Raw genomic sequence first — 7,416 nt, 5'->3', positions numbered from 1 at the left:
CAGAAAAAGAATATTCTCCTCAAACGTGGAGAAAAGGGAACTCTGTACACAGTTGGTGGAAATGTAAATTGGTATAGCCACTGTGGAAAACAGTATGGAGATTCTCTAAAAAACTAAGAATAGAACCATATGATCCAGTAATTCCACTCCTGGGTATATATCCAGCAAAAATAAAAACTCTAAAAAATGCACTGTCAGTCAATATGAGATCTGATTGACATTCATAGAATACTCTATCCAAAATGACAAAACACACATTTGTCCCCAACTCACATAGAATACTACCAAGATAGGCCACATTCTGGCCCATAAAATACACCTGAACAAATTTAAAAGAATAGGAATTATACAATGTCTGCTCTCAGCCCACAGTGGTATTAAACTAAAAGTCAGTAATAGAAGAACAGCTGGAAAATCCCAAAGTACTTGCAGATTAAACAACACACCTCTAAAAGACACAGAGTCAAAGAAGAATTTTTTTTTTCTAGCCATGCCACAGGGCTTGCAAGGTTTTAATTCCCCTACCAAGGATCAAACTGGGCCTACAGCAGTGAAAGAGCTGAGTCCTAACCACTGAATCACCAGGAAATTCTCCCCAATTTTTAAATTTTTAATTAAATGAAATGAAATGTATCAAAATTTATGGGCTACAGCAAAGGAAGTGATTATAGGAAAATTTTATACCACTGAAGCCCTATATCAGAAAAGACAAAAGAAAAGAGAAGTCGCTCAGTTGTGTCCGACTCTGCGACCACATGGACTGTAGCCTACACAGGCTCCTCCGTCCATGGGTTTTCCAGGCAAGGTTACTGGAATGAGTTGCCATTTCCTTCTCCAGGGGATCTTCCCGGCCCAAGGATCGAACCCAGGTCTCCTGCATTGCAGGCAGATGCTGTACCGTCTGAGCTACCAGGGAAGCCACTTCAAAAAGACAAAAAGCCTAACTAAAATCAGTAACTTAAGCTTCCACGTTAGACAACTATAAAAACAGAGAAAATTAAATCCAAAGCAAGTAGAAGAAAAATAAATAATAAAAGTGAGAGTAGAAATCAATGAAATTGAGAACTGAAAAACAATAAAGACAATGAAACCAAAAGTTTGTTCTTTAAAATTATCAACAATTATTTTAAAAGATCAACAAAATTGACAGTCCCCTAGCCAAGTTAATGAAGAAAAGAATAAGACATAAATTACCAAAATTAGAAGTGAAAAAGAAGTTATAGAAGAAGTTATCTTGAGTGACCCACACAGACATTAAAAGAATAACTAAGGAATATTACAGAAAAAGCCCACATAACTACATGCATTACAGAATGCGGATCACTTCTATTCATTGTTATAACACTGTTCTCAAAGCAGCTTACAATTAGCATTCTTTTTGTTTAAAGATGTATTTTATTGAAGTATTTTTTTTAAAATAGATGTATTTTACTGAAGTATTGTTGACTTACAATATTTCAGGTGCACAGCAAGGTGATTCAATTATATAAATACACATATGTTATTTTTGAAATTATATTCCATCATAGGTTATTATAAAATACTGGCTATAGTTCCCTATGCTATATGGTAAACCTTTGTTGCTTGTTGCATATCTATTTTTCAATCAGAAATCTATCATTCTATTTATAGTAAGTCCAACAAGTGGAATAAAAATGTTATAATTTTTTTAGTTGGGCAAAAATTCATGTTTTCCAAGATGTATATACTATGCATTTGTATATATATGTATACAAAAGCTTTTCTACTACACTTGATAAAGGCTGAAGACAGAACATCAAAAAAAAAAAAAAAAGAGAGGGAGAAATTAGGGAACATAAACTAAATGAAATGGGAGCACTGAATATGAAATACAAAAAGTGAAAAAACTAGATAAAAGTAAAAGATCATCATACAGTCCAGTTGTTTTAAAAAATGACTGCTCATTAGAAACATATCTGGAGCTCTGGAGAAAACAATACCTGAACACTTGTATTTTTCAAAAAATTTCAAGATAAATCTCATATGCATCTGGATTTTAAAAAGTGATTACAGGTTTTTCTGTTAAATCCTAGTTTTGATGATATAGAGTTCTATTACTTTTCTGACGATCAGTCATATACAATGATATAAAGTGAGTAATCACAGTAGTGAAAGATGTTTATCAGCTTTCACAATCAACAGCCAGACAAAAAAATAAAAGATAATTACAATTGCAAGCCATACTGGGAACATGATTAATTTAACAATATAAAACAATTACATAGAATTGGGGGGGGGGGCCAAGCAGAGCGATGCGGTAAGTAGAAATGCATACATGCAACATGTTTTCGTCCATGCAGCCAGTCTATGTCTTGGTTGGTGCATTTAATCCATTTACATTTAAGGTAATTATCAATATCTATGATCCTATTACCATTTTCTTAATTGCTTTGGGTTTATTTTCTGTAGGTCTTTTCCTTCTCTTGTGTTCCCTGCCTAGAGAAGTTCCTTTAGCATTTGTTGTAGGGCTGGTTTTGTGCTGCTGAATTCTCTTAACCTTTGTTTGTGTGGAAAGTTTTTGATTTCTCCATCAAAACTGAAGGAAAGTCTTGTTGGGTACAGTATTCTTGGTTGTAGGTTCTTCCCATCCATAACTTTAAATATATGATGCCATTGCCTTCTGGCTTGTAGAGTTTCTGTTGAGAAATCATCTGGTAGCCTGATGGGATTTCCCTTATATATTATTTGTCATTTTTCCTGTGTTGTTTTTAATATTTTATCTCTGTCTTTAATTTTTGTCAGTTTGATTACTATGTGTCTTGGTGTGTTACTCCTTGGATTTATCCTTTCTGGGACACTCTGTGCTTCCTGGACTTTGTTGACTATTTCCTTTCCCATGCTCAGAAAGTTTTCAGCTATTATATCTTCAAATATTTTCTCAGCTCCTTTCTCTCTGTCTTCTCTCTCTGGCCCCTATAATGCGAATGTTGGTGTGTTTGATGCTATCCCAGAGGTCTCTTAGGCTGTCTTCATTTCTTTTAATTCTTTTTATATATTCTGTTCCATTAGCATTCTTATAAACATCTTTGTTAGATGTGCACTTTAACACTCCCTTGCATGTATTTCAGGAGAGTGATGCCTATTCACTGGTATAACAGTGGTCTGGATGCAACTTACAAATTGCATTTTTGTTGTTGTTGTTTTGTCACTAAGTCATGTCTGACTCTTTTGAGATCTCATGGACTGTAGCCCACCAGGTTCCTCTCTCCATGAAATTCTCCAGGCAAGAATATTGGAGCAAGTTGCCATTCCCTTCTACAGGGGATCTTCCTGACCCAGGGATCCAACCCGGATCGATCTGTCTTCAATGTAGGCAGATTCTTTACCATCTGCAAAATGAGATAGTCTCTTTGGAAGACAGTTTGGCAGTTTCTTACAAAGCCATGCATAATTTTAATATAAAATCCAGCAACTGTGCTCTTAGGTATTTACCTAAATGAGTTGAAAGTGCGTTCACACAAAAATCTGCACGTAAATGTTTTGTTATTGTTTTTTAGTTCCTGAGTCATATCCGACTCTTTTGGGATCCCACGTACTGTAGACCTCCAGGTTCCTCTGTCCATGAAATTTCCCAGGTAAGAATACTGGAGTGGGTTGCCATTTTCTTTGCCAGAGGATATTCCCAACCCAGGGATCAAATCCAAGTCTGTGTGAATGTTTACAGCAGCTTTATTCACAGTTGTCAAAAACTGGAAACAACCAAGATGCTCTTTGATAGCTAAGTAGATAAATTGCTGGATCCAAACTTCCGTTGGATCATCAAAAAAGCAAGAGAGGTCCAGAAAAACACCTACTTCTGCTTTATTAACTATGCCAAAGCCTTTGACTGTGTGGATCACAACAAACTGTGGAAAATTCTTCAAGAGATGAGAATACCAGACCACCTTACCTGCACCTGAGAAATATGTATGCAGGTCAAGAAGCAACAGTTAGAAGTGGACATGGAACAACAGACTGGTTCCAAATTGGGAAAGGAGTATGTCAAGACTGTATATTTTCACCCTGCTTATTTAGCTTATATGCTGAGTACATCATGCGAAATGCCAGGCTGGATGAATCACAAGCTGAAATCAGTATTGTCAGGAGAAATATCAGTAACCTCAGGTATGCAGATGACACCACCCTTATGGCAGAAAGCAAAAAGGAACTAAAGAGACTCTTGATGAAAGTGAAAGAGGAGAGTGAAAAAGCTGGCTTAAAACTCAACATTCAAAACACTAAGATCATGGCATCCAGTCCCATCACTTCATGGCAAATAGATGGGGAAACAATGGAAACAGTGACAGACTTCATTTTGGGGGGCTCCAAAACTACTGCAGTTGGTGACTGCAGCCATGAAATTAAAAGACACTTGCTCCTTGGAAGAAAAGTTATGACCAACTTAGACAGCATATGAAAAAGCAGAGATGTTACTTTGCCAACAAAGGTCCATCTAGTCAAAGCTATGGTTTTTCCAGTAGTCATGATGGATGTGAGAGTTGTACTATAAAGAAAGCTGAGTGGTGAAGAATTGATGGTTTTGAACTGTGGTGTTGGAGAGGACTCTTGAGAGTCCCTTGGACTGCAAGGAGATCCAACCAGTCCATCCTAAAGGAAATCAGTCCTGAATATTCATTGGAAGGACTGATGCTGAAACTGAAACTCCCAATACTTTGGCCACCTGATGCTAAGAGCTGACTCATTTGAAAAGACCCTGATGCTGGGAAAGATTGAAGGCAGGAAGAGAAGGGGATGACAGAGGATGAGATGGTTGGATGGCATCACTGACACAATGGACATGAGTTTGAGTAAGCTTCGGGAGTTGGTGATGAACAGGTAAGCTTGGCATGCTGCTCTCCAGGGGGTCGCAAAGAGCCGGACACGACTAAGCAACTGAACTGAGATAAACTGTGGTACAGCCATATGATGAAAATCTTCCATGATAAAAAGAAAGGAGCTATCAAGCCACAAAAAGATGTGAAAGAATCTAAATACATATTGCTAAGTGAAATAAGCCAGTCTAAAATGCTACATAATGTATGATTCCAACTATATGACAATCTGAATAAGGCAAAACTGTAGAAACATAAAAAGGTCAGTGGTGGCCAAGGGTCATGCAAAAGTGGAAAAGGAATGAATAGGTGGGGCACAGGGGATCCTTAGGGCCTTGCAACTACTCTTTATGATCCTGTAATGGTTAATACATTACCTTCCTAGTTACATATCCAAGAAAAATAAAAACACTTGACCACAAAAAGTCATATAAATGAATGTTTATAGCAGCTTTATTCATTATACCTAAAACCTAGAAAGGACTCAATTGTCACTAAAAAAAGAAAGGATAATATTATGATATATTATATACAATGGAATAAGACTCAACAGTAAAATTGAATGTAGAACTGAGAAAATACAAAACATGGATGAATATCACAAACGTTGAGCAAATGGAGATAGAAACAAAATGGCATACTTTATTGTTGCTCCTTTATGAAGTTTTAGAGCTGGCAAAACAATATGTGTGAAAACGAAATTGTTAGTCACTCAATCGTGTCTGACTCTTTGTGACTTCATGTCTGTGATGCCAGACGCCCAGGTTCGATCCCTGAGTCAGGAAGATCCCCTGGAGAAGGGAATGGCTACCCACTCCTGTATTCTTGCCTGGAGAGTTCCATGGACAGAGGAGCCTGGATCTCTCACATCACAGACAAATTCTTTACCATCTAATCCACCGTTGATAGAAATAAGATCACTGTTTTTCTGGCATAGAGGCACAAGGAAATAATCCACAATGATGGAAATGTTCTTTATATTGGTTGACATGATGGCTACAGGTTTGCATGCATTTGTAAAAATTATTCTACTGTACTCTGAAAATGTTAGCTTTTTACTATATATATAAATTAAACATTGATGTTTTCTATATTGGTAAAGACAGATCGATTAATTGATGTTGCACTATTAAGATCATCTAAGCAAAATTAACATTTAACAGACCATAAAAGGTCATCAGGTGTCAGCAGATTTCCACCTTCAGAGAAGACATCCAGGTTGATCATTTTAATTCCAAAGGACAAAAATATTTTTCCCAGTACTGGGCATTCCAGAGTTTCTGCATACTCTTCCATTTACTATGTGACAAAAAAGTTTAAAGTGTTGGTAGACTTTTTGTTTGTTTGTTTATGTGTTTTTAAAGCAACTAGAAAGATGGATATAGAGACTAAAATTCTAAGATATATTTCACTTACAAGCTTAAATATATCTGCCAGATAAACCAAGACATAGATGCAGTGTTCAAATAGTTCTAGGTGTAGTTTATCTCTTTTTTAAATTAGTTTTTATTGGAGTAGCTGATTTAAAACATTCTGTTTTAACTTCTGCTATATAACAAAGTGAATCAGTTATACATATACACATATCTATGCTTTTTTTAGATTATTTTCCCATATAAGTCATCACAGGGTATTGAGTAGAGTTCCTTGTACTATATGCTAGGTCCTTATTATCTATTTTATATTTAGTAGCATGCATATGTCAATCCCAATCTCCCAATTCATCCCACCCTCCTTTTCCCTCTAAGTGTTCATACTTTTGTGTTCTACATCTGTGACTTTATTTCTCTTTCATAAATAAGTTCATTTGTAACCTTTCTTTTTAATTAATTTATTTATTTTTATTGGAGGCTAATTACTTTACAATATTGTAGTAGTTTTTGCCATACATTCACATAAATCAACCATGGGTGTACATGTGTTCCCCATCCTGAAGCCTCCTCTCACCTCCCTCCCCATCCTATCCCTCAGGGTCATCCCAGTGCACCGGCCCTGAGCACCCTGTCTCATGAATTGAACCTGGGCTGACGATCTATTTCACATATGGTAATATACAAGTTTCAATGCTATTCTCTCAAATCATCGCACCTTCGCCTTCTCCCACGGAGTACAAAAGTCTGTTCTTTACATCTGTGTCTATTTTGCTGTCTTGCATATAGGGTCATCGTTACCATCTTTCTAAATTCCATATATATGCATTAATAAACTGTATTGGTTTTTTCTTTCTGACATACTTCACTCTGTATAATAAGCTCCAATTTCATCCACCTCATTAGGACTGATTCAAATGCAGTCTTTTTAATAGCTGAGTAAAATTCCATTGTATATATGTACCACAGCTTTCTTTTTTTTTTTTTAATTAGTTGGAGGCTAATTACTTTACAATACTGTAGTGGTTTTTGTCATATATTAATATGAATCAGCCATGGATTTACATGTGTTCCCCATCCCGATCCCCCCTCCCACCTCCCTCTCCACCCCATCCCTCTGGGTCATCCCAGTGCACCAGGCCCGAGCACTTGTCTCATGCATCCCACCTGGGCTGGTGATCAGTTTCACCATAGATAATATTCATGCTTACCAC

The sequence above is a fragment of the Muntiacus reevesi genome, chromosome 1 (genome assembly GCF_963930625.1).
Source record: "Muntiacus reevesi chromosome 1, mMunRee1.1, whole genome shotgun sequence".
NCBI lineage: Eukaryota > Metazoa > Chordata > Mammalia > Artiodactyla > Cervidae > Muntiacus > Muntiacus reevesi.
This window is presented reverse-complemented; position numbering follows the sequence as displayed.